The sequence below is a fragment of the Aquila chrysaetos genome, chromosome 1 (genome assembly GCF_900496995.4).
Source record: "Aquila chrysaetos chrysaetos chromosome 1, bAquChr1.4, whole genome shotgun sequence".
Lineage (NCBI taxonomy): Eukaryota > Metazoa > Chordata > Aves > Accipitriformes > Accipitridae > Aquila > Aquila chrysaetos.
This window is the reverse complement of record NC_044004.1, coordinates 50,066,055-50,085,468: the sequence shown is the minus strand read 5'-3', so window position 1 is coordinate 50,085,468 and position 19,414 is coordinate 50,066,055.

The window sequence follows — 19,414 nt, the reverse complement described above, 5'->3', positions numbered from 1 at the left end:
GGGCAGAAGCCAGCTCCAGCATGCATTGTATGTTAGTGTTGTGGGGTTTATTTATTTATTTATTTTAAATAGCAGGAAAGTAGAATGTCCTTTGCAGAGAGAGTGAGAGCAGATTTATCAAGTCTCTTATCTCTCCCTTTCTTCACCCTCCTTTCTCCTTTGTTCACATGCTTCTTTCAGCTCATTTTTGTATGGGTGGTTTTATTCTCTGATAGCGACTGCATTTTTTCCCTTCTTACAGCTTGTTGGCTACAAAGAGGAAGAACTGACAGGTTTGAAATAAATGTAATGATAGGTAATGGTTCATATAACTCTGCCAGTGCAATCAGAGAAAAGCACTCAAAGCACTTCCATATGATAGCTCCAGCACAAAATAAAGTTAGCAGGTTAAGATGAAAAAGGAAATTAATGGTGTAAGGGAAGAACTTTGCTGTTTTATTACAAGACCTAATGATATTTTAGGATTAGGAATGTGCTTTTTAATACTTATTGATATCTTAATCCCACCTGTCTGCTTTTTACAGCCCTTCTGCTGTTTTCCTATTTTGTTTCCTATTCTGTAACTTTAAAGTTTTGGACTTGAATCCTGCTCCAATTTTGTGGACCTCTGAATATGTCTGATGGCACAAACAGATTGACTTTTTTTTTTTAATTGCAGATGTTGCCTTCTAGTAGTGTGGAAAATAACTAACAACAGACAGTAGTTATGAAAAATCTGTATTTTGTCACATCTCCATGTCATCTTTTCCAGTGAAAATTGGCCATGACTGCCTGTACTTTTCCTCATAACTTTCATTGTCCTAAAATGTCAGTGGTCATATGTAATAACATCCTTTAAGTGTAGCAGTGCCTATTTGTCAGTGTTCCACAAATCTTTCTTTTTAGCTTAGCCTTTCATCTTTGCATTTGTATTGTATTAATTTTTAAAAGGACTGGTTTGTACCAGAACTGACAACCCTGCAATGCTTCTACATAGCTGCATCCCAGATCTGATTACTCTTTGTTGCTGTTATTGTTTGTTGTATTATATCTTTTTTTAGACAACACAGTGCTTAGAACCGAGGTTTTATTTCTACGTGAATTATTTTTGTGCCATGGTGATCCATGATGTATATAACTAGTGCAGCTGGTTGTGAATTTTCCAAGTTTTAACAAAAATTAAATTTTCAGCCTTTTAAAAGAAATTTGTATTAGGAAAGGAACCTTTGCTTTAGAACAGAATTGGGAAACTCACTCTAGAACAGCTGCTAGTGTAGTCATTAGAACTGTGTTGAGAGTCCTTGGTCTGCCTAGTTTAGATGAGGAACTTGCATTTTTGGTGTCACAGACAAAACCCAACCACTCCACTGGGGAGACTGAGAAGACTAAGTTGCTTCTTCATTGAGATATTGACTATTAATCAGGTAGGTTAGTGTTTCTCACTTTATCTAGGCTTGTTTTTGTTTGTGGCTTTAAACTTCAAAAGGCCTTAGTTATATCCTAGTGTATTTGATCTTCAAAGAACTTTACTGACTTTGGATTTGATACTATGTGATGCCAAACACATCCTGTAAGGTGTGGAATGCTTCTGCTTATACTAACATTTTCATGCTAGTTGGTCCTGTTACCTAATTAAACCATTTCCTGGCTGGATCTCTTGACTGTAAAAATAGTTCACATACATTATACCTGGTAGGTTCTAATAAATGCCTTTTACCATTTCCTTTTTTTTTTATTTGCTAATACGTTGCCATAGTCTCTCTCTCTGAATGGTTTAATTTTTTCCCCACAAATAATGCTTTTTCTTAATCACCATGCTATATGATTGTTCCATTTAGCACATATTCCCAGACCAATTATTTTACATTTTTCTACACTGCACTGCATTTGCCATCTGCTGGCCTAATTACCTAAATGATCCAAATCCTTTGGAATCTGATTGTATTAGTCTTTATTATTTGCTCTGACTCTAATTTTAGTATCATTTGAAAATCTGGAGATCTTACCATGATTGCTATTCTGTAAACCAGTGGCATAGGTGATGATTTGACTAATATTAGTACGTATATGTCACACTTCCCTTTTAAGTTTTAAAGGTAGTCTATTTGAGGGCAAAATTTACATTTGGTCACCATGTATGTGATCTTCAAAGAGCTGTACGGTTAGGTTTGATCCTGTAAGGCACTACCACATATTGCAAGGTACTGAATGTCTTCCACTTACATTGATACTGTCTAGATTATATGATGTTTATAAACTGATTCTGTTTCACAGTACTTTGTGAGGTGAGTGGCTATGTCCCTTCTGAGGCAGAAAGATGTGACATGTTACAGGATGTGGTAGGAAGCAGGTGGAAAAACAGGTAGATCTCCTGTCTAGAACTTGATTTATCAGTCAAAATCATCTGTCATAGTATTAACCATAAAATCTTGTAACAGTGTTTTCCCTCCGACTTGTCAATATTCATAGGAAAGGCACATGCCAACTATCTCTTTAAGGATTATAAATGTGAGGTAGGTGTCCTGGTTTCAGCTGGGATAGAATTCATTTTCTTCCTAGTAGCTGGTATAATGTGGTTTTGATTTAGTGTGAGAATAATGTTGATAACACACTGATGTTTTCAGTTGTTGCTAAGTAGTGTTTAGACTAAGTCAAGGATTTTTCAGCTTCTCGTGCTCAAAAAGGCTGGAGAGGCACAAGAAATTGGGAGGGGACACAGCCAGGATAGTTGACCCAAACTGGCCAAAGGGATATTCTATACCATGTGACATCCTGCCCAGTATATAAACTGGGGGGAATTGGCTGGGAGGGGCAGATCGCTGCTCGGGGACTGGCTGAGCATAGGTCAGCAGGTAGTGAGCAATTGCATTGTGCATCACTTGTCTTTCTTGGGTTACGTTTCATTCCTTTGTTATCTTCCTTTTCATCTTTATTATTATTTTTTATTCTTTATTTCGATTATTAAACTGTTCTTATCTTGACCCATGAGTTTTAATTGGTTTTGATTCTCTTCCCCAACCCACTGGGGTGGGGAGGGAGGGAGGGAGGGAGGGAGTGGCTATGTGGTGCTTAGTTGCTGGCTGGAGTTAAACCATGACAGTAGGTTAAATTCCGTATTGATGAATGTGTAGTTTTATCCATAGTTCATTATTGATTTGATTTTGAAAATTTATTTTGTGATAGGCCTAACTGCAATTGGCAGTTTTGCAAGTTAGATTAACTGGACACCTTATATAGCATTAAGATACCTCACAAGTTAAGTAGTTAATATCCTAATATGCCCAAAATATTTGCTGCCAAAGAAACCTGTGCTTGCATGCAAAAAACCTGAAACCAAACCTCCCACCCCATAACCCAAAGACTGAATTGAGGGCCTTTGAAATAGTCAAAGCTGGTAATATATATTTTCAACTTACTTTTATAATTTTTCAGTTCTGTTTTTACAGTATTTAGTGTGGAATCTGAATAGTGGATTCATAAGGAGCCTTTCTGGCTTGTGCGGTGCTCCGCACAGAATGTGCTTTTCAGCCTGGCATTTCACTGTGGAAAATAGTTGCCTCCCTACATATCTTAGCATCGCTGCTGAAATGCAACAGTATTGGCAAACCTTCAAGTGGATGTAGCTTATCCAGATTCCCCAGGAATCATAAGCTATTCTACCAAAATGTTCTTTTCTGGTAAAACTGAGTAATTTTAGATGCTTTTGTGTTAAAATATCCTGTTTAAAAAAAAAAAAAAAATCACTCTGCAACTGATTGATAGTCTTCAATGTGGTAGTCTCCATGCCATACTGAATGACTGTATGAAGTTTCCCCTATCAATTCCTCATGGTTTTCTTGTATATAGTATGTGTGTATGTGTTTGAGAGAGCATGTGAATATGTCAGTACATTAACATGTATCAACATGCATACACATTGTTCAAAATTGGCATGCATATCTAGGTGTGTGTGTATCGTGCTGGCATGAACTGTGGAAACAAGCTTTAGGTCTAGTCAAGAGTAGCACAAAATAATTTTCAGACTTCATGATAACATCTCTGATAAGTATCTTGCTTTTCTTTTGTGATAATAGTCTTTGGTGAGGTGTTTCTACCATTTAATGCTAACTACCTGCTAGTGCAAAAAAGGTTGGTTTTTTTGTTTTTTTTGTTTTTTTTTTTTTTTTTAAATCCACTTATTTGTATCATGGGGACAGGAAAGCACATGTATCATGCTTACCCCTCTGAAGACTTTTGAGAAGGAAGAGTAGCTGTAAATTGCAGGTGAGGCTCAACTGAAACTGAATTGGTATGTCTGACTAGAGCAACTCACACACCCACCCACCCAGCCCTCCAACCTGGTGTTCACTCTTGACTGGTAGTGCCCGTTTATGAAGAGGTACTTATTGACTGGGGCAATTCCCTTGGCAAAATGCACTCTATCCCCTGGAGTAATAAAAATAAATCAGGGATTTATGGGGAAGAGGCTATTGTGACATAGACCTAAATATAGCTTTTGGCTTTTATATGTTGTCAAGGCAGGTTTGAGGAGGTTGAATGATGCCTGGCATTTTGTACTGTCACGTTAATTGTTCACTTTTTCCTTTTACTTACCATGAGAAACATAATTTAAAATCTCTACTCAGTATATTGCAGTTTTTCACATAATGGTACTATCAAGTTGAACAGTAGAAAAGTTATCTGTTTTTATCAGATGTTAGTTTCAAAAGGATGGCTGTGGGTTTTTGCAGACTGTAAACGGGATGTCCAAATAAGTGCCATTTTTTCTCATGTAAACAAAGTAATGTGCAATAGAAGTGCCTGACATTCCTGTTGCTAAAACTTCAGAAACTTGTTGTAATATCTTTAGCCATGCTGGGTTCTTTATGATTAGCAATGTGTACGTGAAGCAGATTCTGGTTTCTGTGGTGATCGACAGCCAAAGAAAGTATTTCCAGTCCCATATCCAAGGAGCTCACACTCTACAGTTCCACTGTGTACTGAAGTATAGGGGAACACTTGTCTATGGGAGAACTAGGGATCAAGGCTTATGCTCTGGATATGTGTCTCCTCTTAAAAGCAATGCGGTACTCCATACCTCTCCACATCTGCCTTGTTCTATAAAAGAGCAATTTGTAGTTTCTGGGGTGACCTGTAGGCACATAATTGCAGTTTTATGGGACAAAGAATAAAAATACAGCCTAGGTTGGGCTTCACAGGTGTCTTTCAGTTAACTTTAAAAGCTAAAATGGCTTAAATAAAGAAACACTTCAACTTTATTTGAAACTTAAGCATATTCAAATATGATAATTTTTAAAAAATAATGAAAGTTTGCAGAGTGAAGCACTTGCCAAATCTTTTCCTCATCATTTTCTAAAATTCAATAATCTGATATACATCAGCAAATAAGAAATGAAAAAGGGGTCGTGACGAAAAGAATTTACATTATGTTTTCTCCTTTCCTGGATATGAGTCATTGAGAAGACAAATGGCCTTTATTAGATTGAAATTTAATTTAAGATTCCTCTGAATGAACATTTTTGTCATGTTTTATCTATTGATATACAGTAGATTGAAGAACTCTTGAACTGATTTTTTTTTTAAAGCAATTTTGCATATAGTTAGTCATTACAGGGCATCAAGTCGTTTTTCATTGTTTTGGGTTGTGTTGTTTTTCTAAATCCTTTCTGCTGCATAGAATAAAAATAAAGGGAAGAAGACATTAAACATGCGTAGGAGTTTATTTTCAGAACCATTTTCCCCATAAATAATAATGTTCCTGTTAAACAGTGTTTGTTATGAATGCCAGCTCTGATGCATCATAGGTTTTGTTACAATCTTAAATTTCATTTAACTGCTTGAGTACAAACCACTACTCACCCAAATGAGCCTTATTACAGTTAAAAAAAAAAAAAAAAAGTTAAAGAAATGAGATATGGTATAACAGTGGTGTGACAGGCAGTTTCAGGTGCTGTAGTGGCTGTACATAATGAGGTGAGCTGGGGACACTAGATGCTTGAATATCTGGTGGACTAAAGAAGTAGGGCTTAATTTACAAGATGCTCAGCATCTGCATCTTTGAGCAATGCCAGTTATGGAGAAGTGAAATTTTTATTGTTTCCCAGTGGGAACTGAAAGAAGCAACTTTCACGGGAATAGCTCCCTCCCCTTTCTAAATGCGTTCTTTTCCTTGTCTCTCAACTGTAACACTTCTTTAAAGAGTAATTATGTGCTGTATGTATTTGAACCACTGGCTCTAGGCAAATTGGAGCTGGCATTTCAGAAAAAGGAAAGGCATTATAAACTCCTGACTTTTTTTTTTTACTGCCCATAGCTATTGTAGCTGAGGTCATCTAGCCAGTCAAGCAGCAAGTGCACATCACAATTGAGGCTAACAGACAAACAAACAAAGCAAACAGATGAAGCAGCTGATAAGAGACAACCACTGAAGAAAAGCAGCACTCTTCTCAAGGCTCTGCCACAATTTCATTAAGGAAGTAAACACTGTTGTTCATTCTTTTTTACTTTTTCTTTCTTCAAGCATCACTTTTACAAAGAATTCTGCCATTTCATCATCTCACTAACAACACTGCCAAGAATATTCAGATACATTCAATGGATATTGTACCTATAATTTTTCTTTACCAGATCAAAAGCAAACAACAACATGGGCATAGTGCAATTCCCTCTCAGCTTAAAGGAAAGGTCTCAGTCTCTTGTACAGGAATTCATTTAATAAAGAAACAGAATTTGACTCTATAGGTACAGGACTGTGGAAAAACCCCTTGTTTGCTGCTCCTGCAAGTGAACAAATTTCTACCTATTAGTTCTCAAGAAATGCTGACCCAATTGCTTCTTTCCTGTCCCGTTTCTATGGGTCTCTTTTTCCTGACAAGGCACTACAGCATTCAGTTCCATTGCATGCGATGCAGAGCTGTGTCTGCATGGCTAGACTTTGTAAAAATTTCTTCCTGAAAGAACTGAACTTCTTATCAGGACTCCTTGAGCCGTGTGTGATTGTCATATGTGCCCTCACAAGGTGGGGTTGATATTATCCGTATGTAGTGTTGTCTGATCTTATGAGTATTTGTGGTGATGGCTGATGCAAGTTTTATAATAGGAGAAGAGGTTTCAGTTACGGTGAGAATAACTGTTTCAGTTTGTCTGCCTGATCCATTTGCAGTGCCTGAAGTGGAGCCAGTGATCAAAGTTGCTATGGGGGAAAGATGATGGCATCTTCTAACAATGTAGTAATGTTTCTTCAGGTGCAGGTAGGGGCGAGTATCTGAGTACTTCAGTTTCCTGCCCTTGTTAATCTCACTGTTCCTTTGGAAGCAACAGGTTGGTTGCTTTGCTACTCTGTGCTTCACTTGCTCAATGAAGCTGAGCGAGGGGTGCAAAGGTAAACCTGAGTACCATGGTCATTCTAGAAGAGGAGAAAAAATTCTGTAGCGTCTTCCTACCCCCCTCTTCCAGGATAGAAGGAACAGCAAAGACTTATGTGAAGGTTTCACCACAACAGTTAAAGAAACTAAGTTGCTACAGAGTTGAGGAAAAGGCTGTTTTGTGGACTGCAAGTTGATTAAAGACCAAGAAGTAAATGGTGGAGTCTGAGTGTCATAGTAGTCAGTCACTTTTTAGGTTGAAAAAGAGTCAAGAAAGGGGTCTTCAGAAATCACCATCAGTGAGTCAGAGGAGATAAACGTTGAAATCTGCAAGAGTGCAGTTGCTAAGCTTGTTTCAGAAGTCAAACGTGGTGTGCTCATGGTGAGGAACTCCAGCAGGACCTTATGAAGCTAGTGGGGGGTGGGGAAGGTGGCAGATCAAGCTTCAGAGTAGATAAAAGCGATGTAATGCATCTAAGTAAAAATAATCTAAACCATACCCACACAATGCCAAGCTCAGAACAAGCAATTGCAACATGAGGAATGTCTTGGAGTCAATTGAGAGATTTCTGAAATTGTTGGCTGAATGTGCAGTAGCAGTAGCCGCCAAAAGAACCAGCAAAATGGGGGGGCATTATAACAAGACAGAGGGCAGAATCATGGTGCTATATGAAGCCCTGGTATTTCACACAGCAGGCAGTGAACTTCTGGAACATGCTGTAAGGAGCTTGTAGAAGTAGACAATTTCAGCAGGTTTTAAGGGGATTGGATTAAATCACGTACAACAGGTCAATAAATGGATACTAAAGGATTAAGGCAAGGATGTATCCTCCAGCATCTCTAATGCAACACTTCCTGATGCTGAGGGAATATTAGAGGAATGGATTGCAGGCAGTGCCAGGCTTTCTTGTTTTTTCTGAATAGCATCCCCTAATGTGTCTCTCAGGGACAGTTTTCTGGGCTAAACGGTCTGATGTAGCAGGGCAAAGGCAAATGAGGCAGCTAGAACAAGTTGGGGACTGAACAGATGTGCCACTGAGAGATGGAAAGGAGGAGTACTAATGGCAGGCTGGGAAGCACCAATGCCATGGTGGGCAGACTGGTGGGGAATGAGACAGGACTGTTTTGCGAGTTTGGAGGGTGGAAGGAGAGAGAGAAGAGGTGGACCAAAGATGAGAACACGTGCAGTGGAAAATGTGCTGGTAGCAAATTTACCTTCCTCAGTAAGCTGTGTATAGTGAGTAATGCTGATTGTTCCTCTGACACATGGAATGAGTCCAATGAGGTCCAAAATGAGAGAAAGAACAAAGATTTAATGTAGTAAATCTCTAAGCTAATATACAATTTTTCATACATGGCCATGATAATACTTTGGTTTGCCTAGAAATGAAAAAAAGTAATTTTTAAAGTTGGATTGCTACTGCTAAGATATTAGGACTCATAAATTATTCAGACAGTTACTATAGCTTAAAATGTACTTCTTGTAAGCTGCAGTAACTGACAGTTGCTGTGCCATCTGACTGATACAAAGGTGAGGAAATACATTAGAGGCTTAAGCTTCCATATAAGTAATATAAAATCTACCATGGCTGAAGATTTGTGAGAAACCTACTAAATAAGAGAAGAAGAAAACCTCATCAAACTACTGTTTTGTTTAGCTTGTTGGAGCTGACTTTTCTATATCTGGTCCAATTTGAGTTGAGGGAAGTATGACAGCATTTAGAAAGCAGATCCATGAAGCAGAGGATGAGATTCTCCAGAAGCATGTGATGTAATAAGTAAATAGTCTCTTATCTGGGCCCCAGGCAGGCATACTGAACCTCCTAATAGCACTTGTCTATGCTGGAGCACACCTGCTACGTTACAAATCCCAAGTTAAGTGATGTTCAGTACCACACCACTGTGAAAGACTCACAAGTACATGTTAATGATAGCATTGTCAGTCCCCCACATTTGAAGGCAGAACATTTACTGGCTTGGTGCTTAAGTTGTCATGTATGCTAACAATATAAAATGAGGCTTCCTCCGTTTTTGAACTCCTAGCTTCTCCTGAGTTAGCTAGTGTGTTTTTATGTTAGCTAGCCTTACCGGCTTTCTCAGGTTTACACTGTGAAGTGCTTTTGACGCTTATTATAGGAGCCCTCTCTGGACCGTGTAACTAAGTGATAGGACAGACATTCATGTGACATGCTGCCTTGCCATATGCATGTTGCAGCTTCATTCAGGTTCTGAAGCTGTAATTCTCTTTTCCTGCCTCTGTTTACTAACTTTATTTTCATAGTGCCCCCTCAATTTAACTGGCCTTCCTTGATCTTGTATGTTCCTTGTACTATTGTAAATTGCATATGCAACTGTAGACCATTGCTTCTCTTGAAGGCCAGGGAGAGAGAGAAGCAAGAACCCCAGAGCATTGTGTATTTTCTGTGGGTCAAAGCTGTTCTCAATCCTTGTGGAAATGGTGTGAGCAGCTCCCCAGTCAACACCACCTTGACTGGACAGGCTGAAAGGGGAGCATCATTAATAATTTTACCAGTTCTATCTTGCCCTGTCAACAGCTCTGGCTGATTTCTCTGCCTCCTGAGGAAAAGCAGCCATCAGAAGAGGAGGTTGTACTCGGTAAGCAGAAAATTCCCGTGGGGGCCCTGGGCTGTGGGCACAGTTGCTGTCCATTGGTTGAAGCCAGCAGCTCTGCAGCTGATGTCTTTCTGGCCTACCTCTGCAAATAAAGTGTGAGACTTCATGACAGAATCTGTTGCCAGTTACGTTCAGCAGAACAAATAAAGGTCTCTGACTCCTGAAGTTTTTAAGGTGAAAAGCAAACAAGGAAATCTTGTGTCTTTTTCTTAGAGCAGACAAAAAGAATACTGAAAAAACCACATGTTGTTTTCTGTTAGGGCTTTAAATTCAAGAGAGCCTGCAGTAGATTTGTCTTTCTCCTCTAAGTCATATCAGAGTTCCTCATGGTCAACATAGTCTTTTCTAGATGTTTCAGTCTCAATTCTCTGCTCAGCATCAGCATTGCGGATGAAGTTTGTTCTGAGGTCTTGGACTGGATCCCCAATATATGTTGGAGGATTCTAAAGTTTGCTCTTATACTTTTGAGGCCACCTGGAACAGTGCTGGAGGAGATCTAGAACATGCTTGATCTTTGGACATGTCTCCAGTATCAAATGCAGTATGCCATGACATACCAGTGTCATGCCATGAGATGCCTTGATAGTAGAAGTCTTTTCATTTATTGTTTCCCAATGGGTTTAAAACTCTTGTGTGTTGTAGCAACCAGGGACTGCTAAAGTAGCTGTTATTATTCTAACCGTTAGTATTGTTGAGCCAAGATTTGGTTGAATCTAGGTGGTACAGTGGCTAAAGGCCTAAACCGCTGTCCTTCACTTCTGCCAATATTTCTGTACAAGGGGCTTTGTTGGGGTTAGTACTGCAGTGGGAGATTAAAAAATGAAATGCTAAGGTATTAAGTTGTAAATAGAACTACAAACTACGGTTGTGCATGAAGAAGAGACTAGAACATTATCTGTGCCTTGTGTATGGATTTTAATCATCACAGAAGTGTATGAGATGCTAATAAACATAAGTGGATTCTATTTAAAAAACAAAACAACTAAAAATTTTGGTTTCACTCTATAAGGCAGTATTCTTCACCCTATTTTGAGGAAACCTTGAAGAACTAAATGTTCTTATCTCTCCTTTATCTAGATTCCTAAAGATGCTATGGGAAAGATGGTGGCCTATGCATTTCTTCTGTACAGCATGGGGCCCATACGCTCTTTTTGGAGCAGGGGAGGGAACAGGGAAAAGCTCCTGCAAGGGCAAAGACAATTACAGTTGCTAAAAGTAGGAGGTGTGTATGAGGGATTTTTTTTTTCTTGGCCTTTTTTAACTGCTAATAGTAGATTCTGTGGGTGTACAACTGCTGACAGCCACATATAAACAGTGCTGCAGAATTCCACTATCCCTGCTGCAAATTTTGGGCCTGTTGTGCTGTAATTTCAGAGCTTCTGTTTTTGTATATCCAATTATAGATCTTATTTTGGTGTTGAAATTTCAGCAGGTGGCTATAGTAGGCGCAGATCTAGCTAATTTTTGTGTATTGAATCATAAAAGCAAGCGGCAGAAACAAAGCTTGGTTGTAAGCTCAGTGTGATTTAGGCCCTTTTTTCCTATTAAAAAGAAAAGGCATACAAATCCTTATAGACTTGAACCCCTCTGAACAGAAAAATTAAAATGATATGCAAGCTATCTGTGCTTCACACATACACTACATTGCAGATATATAAGAAATGATAAACAAGAATTAATTGTGTTGTAAGTGCACATAATCTCATGAACTGTTTTCCACTGAAGTCATAATTAACTGTCTGCATGCATAGAGCTGCCCAATAATGTTTCCTAGCAGCACTTACCATCAAGGACTTGGCATTAGGTTAGAATGGTTTACATAGAGCCAGTTAGAAATTGTAATTTTCATCAAACAGTACAGTACTTTTGTCTGTTCTGATTAAGAACCACACTCATTTTCTAGCTTAAGATGTAGTGACAAGTGTCAAAGCAATTTTTTCATTTAACAACATATTGAAGCATCAGTGCTACTGATTACAAGCAGAGGAAAATCATAGTCTTAATGCAACAAAAAAAAAGAATGGATGTAATTTCATGTCCATAACCTGGGATTTTTGGACAGTAAATTTGAAAGCTATGTAATTTGATAGTTGAATGATCTTTTTTTCTGCCTCTGCCCCCACTCCTATTAGAAGGGAAAATGATCTCCAGGTTTGTATTGCATCTTATTTTAGCTAACTAGTCAAAGGAAGTAAATGGAAAGAAATCATATTAAATTTTCCAATGCCATATGCTAATTCAGAGACAGAACAAAGAAATTAAATATTTTTGTAACTAGTTCAAAGGTAATCTCTCTGGTGATCATGTAAAATCTAGACTTCAGCATGAGTATGCTTATGAAATGCCTTCAGATATCAGCCCACATTACAATCTGCTATTTTGTTTTGAATGAATGTGTCGTGACTAGAAGTTTAAGTAGTAACTATGGATAAGATTGAATGCAGCACTTTAATGATAGCCCTTTTCAAGTTAGCTGCTGGAAATATTTTCATTTAATTTGCTGAAGTCCATTGAGAATATAATTTTATGTTGCTTTCTATAAAATTAACAAACTTGTGATGTTCAAAAGCCAGTGCCAAAATCTTAATTGACATGGGCATTATTTTTTTTTTTTTTAGTCTTAAGCATGTTGTTTCGAGAAGAAGCATCCTGTCTGAAATAAAATTATCTTTGATCTTTAAATACTGAGACAAATTCAGTTGGAATATTTTGCATGTGTTTCAATTGTATAGAGTATTTGGTTTTCTGTGCTACTATTTTAATATGTTGTACCATAACACCATTAGTTTAGAAGGGTGGCCTTGCTGGGCTTTGTCCCAGAGCATTCATTCTCATTTTCCATAGTGGGGTGGAACTGGTTTTTGTTCATTCTCAAAAATTTTAGTAAATCTGAGTTGGAATATTGTATTTGTGTTAGCGGTAGTAAGATCACTTGAGCTCAAGTATTTTAACTTTTATGAACTGTATGTCTAGCTTCTGGTCCGTAGGAGTGCAAAAGTCTTCTGCAGTGAAATTGGCGTGGTTTCACCATGCAGAAATGGGATGTGTGGGAGGACAGGAACTGAAAGTTAAACTCCAAAGAGATCAAAAGAAGGATATATATATCTTTTGTTAATGAGAACTCAAATCTGAAATAGCATCTTTCTGATCCTGTAAAGGACAGGAGGAAAGCAGTGAATTGAGATGGGACACACTGGCTAGGGGAGCTGGCACAGCATTTCTTCTAATCCTTTCTGTACCATCCTCTGGGATAGATGTAAGGTACAGACAGACTTGGATTTGCTCTGCTCATTCTCAGAGGTGGCCACACATGAGCTTGGTTTGGTATTAAATTAATGTGCCCTGTCTCTCAGCCTTTTGAGGACTTTGTGGAAGAGCTTACATGGTTCCATACATGTTCTTGTAACCAGGTCCAAAAGGGAACCTGCACATCTGCATTTTCTCTATGAACAGAGCTACCTATGCATGCTGGAGCTGGGAAGGGGCGCTGAAGCTGTGAGACAGATCTTGTAGTTTTCATTCTTAATATAGAAATACCACTACAACTGAAATAAATACTAAGGATTTTTGTGTACAGTTTTCAAATCAAACCCTTTAAAGAAAACTGTATGTTAAGTCTAAGTAGATGCTACATTGCTCCAAGCACATATAGCAGTGGTATTTCCCAAATTCTATTTCATTGGATCCTTCATACTGTATTCCAAAGTATTTTTGAACTGAGGAATAAGGATCCACTAGTTTGCAGTCCTTACTAGGACAACTTCTTTGGGCTGTTGCTTCCAAATAACCTGAGCAGCAGTTGACATATGAACCTAGTTGGCAAGGATGCCAGTGTAGCTATTTCTTGACGATGATGCTAAGAAAGGCATTTTCTTACTGGCCAGTTTTTCATTGTTATTTGCCCTAGGGTCACATTCAAATAGCTTTAAAAGAACATGGAAAGTAAATCAAGGAAGTTTGAAGACAACTAATTATTTCATATGCAGATATGATTTGATTATATATCATTAATATCTTTATTTGCCTTCAGTATTCTATATTAAATAAAAAGGTTTACTGTTAGAGGAAAATGGGGGGGGGGGGGAACCCACCAAAACCAAACCTACCTCAACCCCCTAGACATTTTCCAAATCAAATTTCATCCCAAGATCACTAGCAGATAAAAACACTCAGATCTGTTACAGTCAGGGCAAAGCAGTGCTAGAGACTGGACACAACTTTATGAGTTGTTATTCAAATGCGGGTTCCGGATGTTTTTACAACATGAAGATGTTTTGTGACTGAAGATGACCCACCATCTGTCCTCTCCTTTTTCTGTCTTGTTATAGATTTCTTGAAGTGTTCAAGGCATTAGACACCGAATGCGGAACACTGCCTGTTGATAAACTGCAGAGCCTTTGTTTGTGACCCTGTATGAGGAGTCTCAATTTGGAGTAATGCTCTGACCTTCAGTGTGGAGCAACACTTGTATTGCTTGCATGCCTGTGTACATCTCTTTCTGAATGAAGTGCTCAGTGTTAGCTCTTTGAGGAAGTGAGTGGCCTCAGGAAAAAAAAAAAACAAAAAACCAACTCTAAAAAAGCCAACTAGTTTATTAGGTTGGAGTTATATTCTTTCACCCTTATGGTGTATCATAAAAAGGGGCATTAAAGTTTAGATGTTCTTAAACTCTTGCCAACTAGAACTTTTCTGAGCAAGTGGGTCGATCAGTCTTTGTCATTTGGGATCTTAATTTGCTAAGTTGGCTACCTATCTTTTTGCTTTCAAGGGGAGCTTGGTGAGGTGTCCCAGTTTATTAATGTGATTACAGCCTTCGATGTAGTATTTTTGCAGGGGCCTGAGGTTGTGGGAGACTACATTCCCTACCTGGCTGCCCGCTGGGAAAGAGAAGGCATTCATCCAAGCTACTTAAGAAAGCTGGCACTGTTCTTTGACTTTCTTCTCTGAAACTCGCAGAACTTCTGTCATACTAGAGCAGGAACAGTTTAGCACGTCCAAAAATTTGACTTTTCCTCTCCCCATCCTTCCTGGGTAAAAAACAAGTCTCAGGTCTCGGATCCTCACTCTTTCCCAGACTTTTCTTCTACACATGTAAGAGTAACCTCTGAAAAAGGAAGTACCTTGACGAAATTCCCCCCATGAAAACCCAAGGGGAGTAAAAGACCCCCTGAAATTGCCTGTTGCCAGACTTGGAAAATTAAGGTGAGTGTGTGAAAACTGTATGAAAAGCCTGTATGGGGCAGAATGCAAGGGGGAAGCATGAGTTTGCACCAGGAGCAGTGAAAGGCAGGTGAAGTGGCAGTGTTGATGTTGCCTGGGTGACTGAAGAGATGGGAGATGATGGCTGAGGATACAAAACTTCATTGATATGAGTGCAGAATTTATATGGTTTTGGCGTAAGCATACATTACTGTTGAACTGGGACCAACACACATATTACATTATGACAGTGAGGCTGTGGTTAAGATTTTTTGGGAGAAACTATGAATGGATATATACACTTCATAGAAATGCTTGTGCTGTCATCTCTGTTGGCATTCATGTCAAGATGGTTGCCATGAGGGTCAAAAATTGCATTACTCAGTTTATAGCTGTAAGGGTTCCAATACCATAATTGTGATGCATGCTGTGGATGAGGAGGCGGCATTAAAAAATAGCTTTAGAAGAACCATAAATAGAAGATATTTTTAAAGGCCTTTTATTTTGTAACATTTTGTAGAGAGTATAGCTTACAATAAAACCAGTCTGTCCCCTTCATGCTGTCCTCTGTTAAGGTAGGAAAACTGCCTAATCTACATACTGTGAGTTCAGTATGGAGATGAGCATTTTCCTCATTGCTCCAGCCTGAGATGTTTTCACTCAGCACAGAGTAGCAAGAGGTAGGTAGCTGCCTAAGCTGGAATTATGGAAACAGTGAGAAAGGCCTTTCATCACAGACTGGAGGTGGTATGCGGGTGAATTTTGTGGGTTCCCCAGTACATTGCACACTGAATCTCAAGAAGAGCTCATCGTATTGATAGTATAGGGTAAAGAAAAAAGCATCTTTTCTAAAGATAAACTAACTAAAACCAGTAGCTTTACACCGCTGTGATCCTCTTCCGTCTGACAAACCCTTTTGTGCAGAAACAGGCTTTGATCAATGTCGTCCTTATATATAATGGATATAGTTCTATTTCTAGCTGTGCTATTTTCCAGAAATATTTCTTCAAGAACTACACCATACAATACTGGGTTTGGCTTTAAAATTATGAATATTCCTATTTTAAATTGTAGAACTGTGATTCATTTTAATAAGCTATGATATAATTGCTAACTGATACTCAAGTGCATGTTCAAGTTTTTCAAGAATATCTTGTTTGCTGCATAGGAAATTGAACTCTGTCTTTCTATCAAGTACATGCAATCAAATATCTGACTGGGTTGACATTTTAGCCTGCTTGTACAGCATGTTCTCTGCTGCAACTCTAGGTGAGACATTCTCCATTTGGGTAGTATATCTCTGTGTTAAGCTAGGTACATGGGGGCAGGAGTAGAAGCAGCACTTGTCTTGCAAAAATACGCTATTGAGCTGTATTGATTTCTCATTTAGCTGTATTGGGTGTTCACCCTGGAAATCCAGCTAGGTTTCTAGTTGCTCATGAGAAGGCTGATTAGTATCATGTTATCTAATGAATGCATATAGGCACCGAGGGCTTATGCATCTTTTATGCGTTCTGAACAAACCAGAAAAGACATCTATATGAAATAATGAACTGCCCAGGAAGTAAATCATGGAGCTTGTTAAACTGTACAATTAAGTTGTTTTTCAGGTTTTGGAAGGCAGATATAAACAATGGATTAGTAGTTCGATTATTTGTCTGTGTTTTAAACCAGCTGTGTAGTTTGAGATTCTGCAGTGTAAGATGAAACAGAAGAAAGATATGATTTGGAAACCTGATGAATCAGGTTAAGCATATGTGGCCAGAACATTCAACTCCACTTGGGTTGGTCTCTGATTCAGGTTTTGTCATTATATGACCACCCAGGAGTTCCAGATTTCTGCTGAGGATTTTCTGCCTTTCATATAGCCTTTCCAGATATTTCTTGAAGGCAGTATTGGCACATCTTCTTAGGAACACTCTATTATGCTAATTGCTCTGGCTGTGAGACTGGGTCTATAGGCCAGTACCTTGCATGTCTCCATTTCAAATGATGTAGATACCAATGGTGGGTGTGTGGCGACTACTTTTTAAGGAAGGTCAGACAGCTAGTGATGAGTTCAAGCTAGACAAAGCATTTTTCGAAAAATAAACCAAAAATTACTGTTCTGGATCATAGGAGGTCAAAATGGTTTGTTCTGAGTGCCCAAGTAAAGTGCTTTCAGAAAGAGGGTGATGGAACACTCATATTTCTCTCTGAAATCCATTAAGAATATTTTCCATTCCATCTTTTGCCTTTTTCTTCACATGGTTCCTTTGATCATCGTTGCAGAGAGTGTTCCTTATTTTCAAAGTTAATGTCCAGTTGTGTATGTGCATGTGTTGGAAGAGGGGAATGTTTCATTCACTGCCAAAGTATGCTTTTACAAGTGGGAGAGTTTCATCCTGTTCTTAAGGACTGACTGCATATCACATCAAACAGGACGTGCAAATTTCCACATGTTTATCTTAATTTTAATATAACAATTTTGACTTGGTCATTTGTCTTAGAAATGCAACAAAAAGAAGTAGGAAAACTGAGGCACATACTATAAACATAACAGCATTGCAAAATGTTCTCACATTCTTTCTTCATGAAGTATGCAGAGGAGGTTTTGACAAGGAATAGCAGCAGTCTAGCCTACCACTGCGGTATTAGTCATGTGATGGCTATAAAAAGTAAATCCTTTAGTGGTAGTCTCTTCTAGATTGGACATTATCCAATTTTTCTAGTTTCAGATTTGTATTAATGTCTGGGAAGTTAAGATTTCTTGGTCATACTTTGCATTTCAGGAATGGGCTTGGACTTTACCCTGTCCATGTTTCAATAAAAAAGATTTTCCGTTTATTTAGAGAGAGCTTTGCTGCTGTTTATTAAATGAGAGGTGTGCTTAAGAATGCTTCTTATAAGTACTGTATTGTCACACCTTCATCTTCAAGCAATCCAGAAAGAAAGTATCAGCTAGATAAGACTATTGGAGCAGAGGCAGTTAATTGCAGGCGAGCTAAGGGAGTTATTTGCAGGGGAGAGAGGAAGACAACAGGCAATCGGAGGCATGGGTGCTGTTAAGAGAGAGATTCTTGGGGTAAGCTTCCATGTAAATAACACTGCTGATTTTAGAAGGTTTATGTTTGGGTTTATGTAAGCTTGAATATATGGTGCTTGTAACTTCCACATGCTTTGTATTCACAGAACTTCAAATAATCTGACAATTGTGCTTCCTCTTTAATATAGAGAAGATGAGTTAGAGTCCAAACAGGATAAGTTTGAATTTTACTTTTAAATGACAATTGTTGTTTACGAAAGTAATGATTTTTACACGGAATTAAGTACAGCTTAGTCAAAGGCAATATGTAACATGCTGCATACCTCTAAAGCTATGGACTTATTTCTGTTAGTCTCACTTGATCATGCTATGCTGTCCAATAAGGAAACTCTTCTGTTGATTTCATGGTGCTTTGAATTTCTCTTATATGAAAGTTTGTATATTATGTCTGCCTCAGGCATGATGACAGTACTGGTAGTAGATTACAGAAATAATTGCACAGTGAAGCTTAATACGAGTATGGTGCTCGTATAGAACAAAGTTGGTCTTGTAAAATGGGGCCTTTGTAAGTTACTGCAATGGAAATAAAAGGACAAGAATGAACATCTGAGCCTATCGCTTACAAAGCAAATAAAGTGCAAAAGGAAAAGCAGTATCTTGAAGAAAAGAAGGAATAATAGGATGCTGTTAATGAATTTATGATAGCAATTCTGCCTGTCTAAAATTCTCAAGTCCAGCAGTCAAACCATTCCCCAGGATTATTTATTTTGATTTCATTTCACACAATCAAACTGAATTTTGCTAGCCACTAATGGTGTGGCTTCAATAGCTGGACAGATGACTGTCCTGCCAAATGTGTTCTCATCTGTGGTATCACCATCTGCTACTTTAAATGGGAGAAGCATTGTTAGTATCTTTTGCCAGATGTGGTTAAATCTCTCACTTATTCTGTGGTAATAAAAGTGCTTTCACAGGCAAGTGAAGGTGTATCAGATTTGGTTTGTATAGGTAAGAAAGTTTGCAAGCTTGCTACTGTTGAAACGGAGTGGAAAAAGATGATATCTGGACATAGTGTATACCATATACTCTTAGTGGAGTTATGCCTGCCTGTCAGTATCATAAAAAGTTTGCAAAAAATTAATCTTTAGCGCAGAAACTTTTTCAAATGATTGAATGGAGCTTATTGCATTTCAAAACTTCATTCTCAACTTTT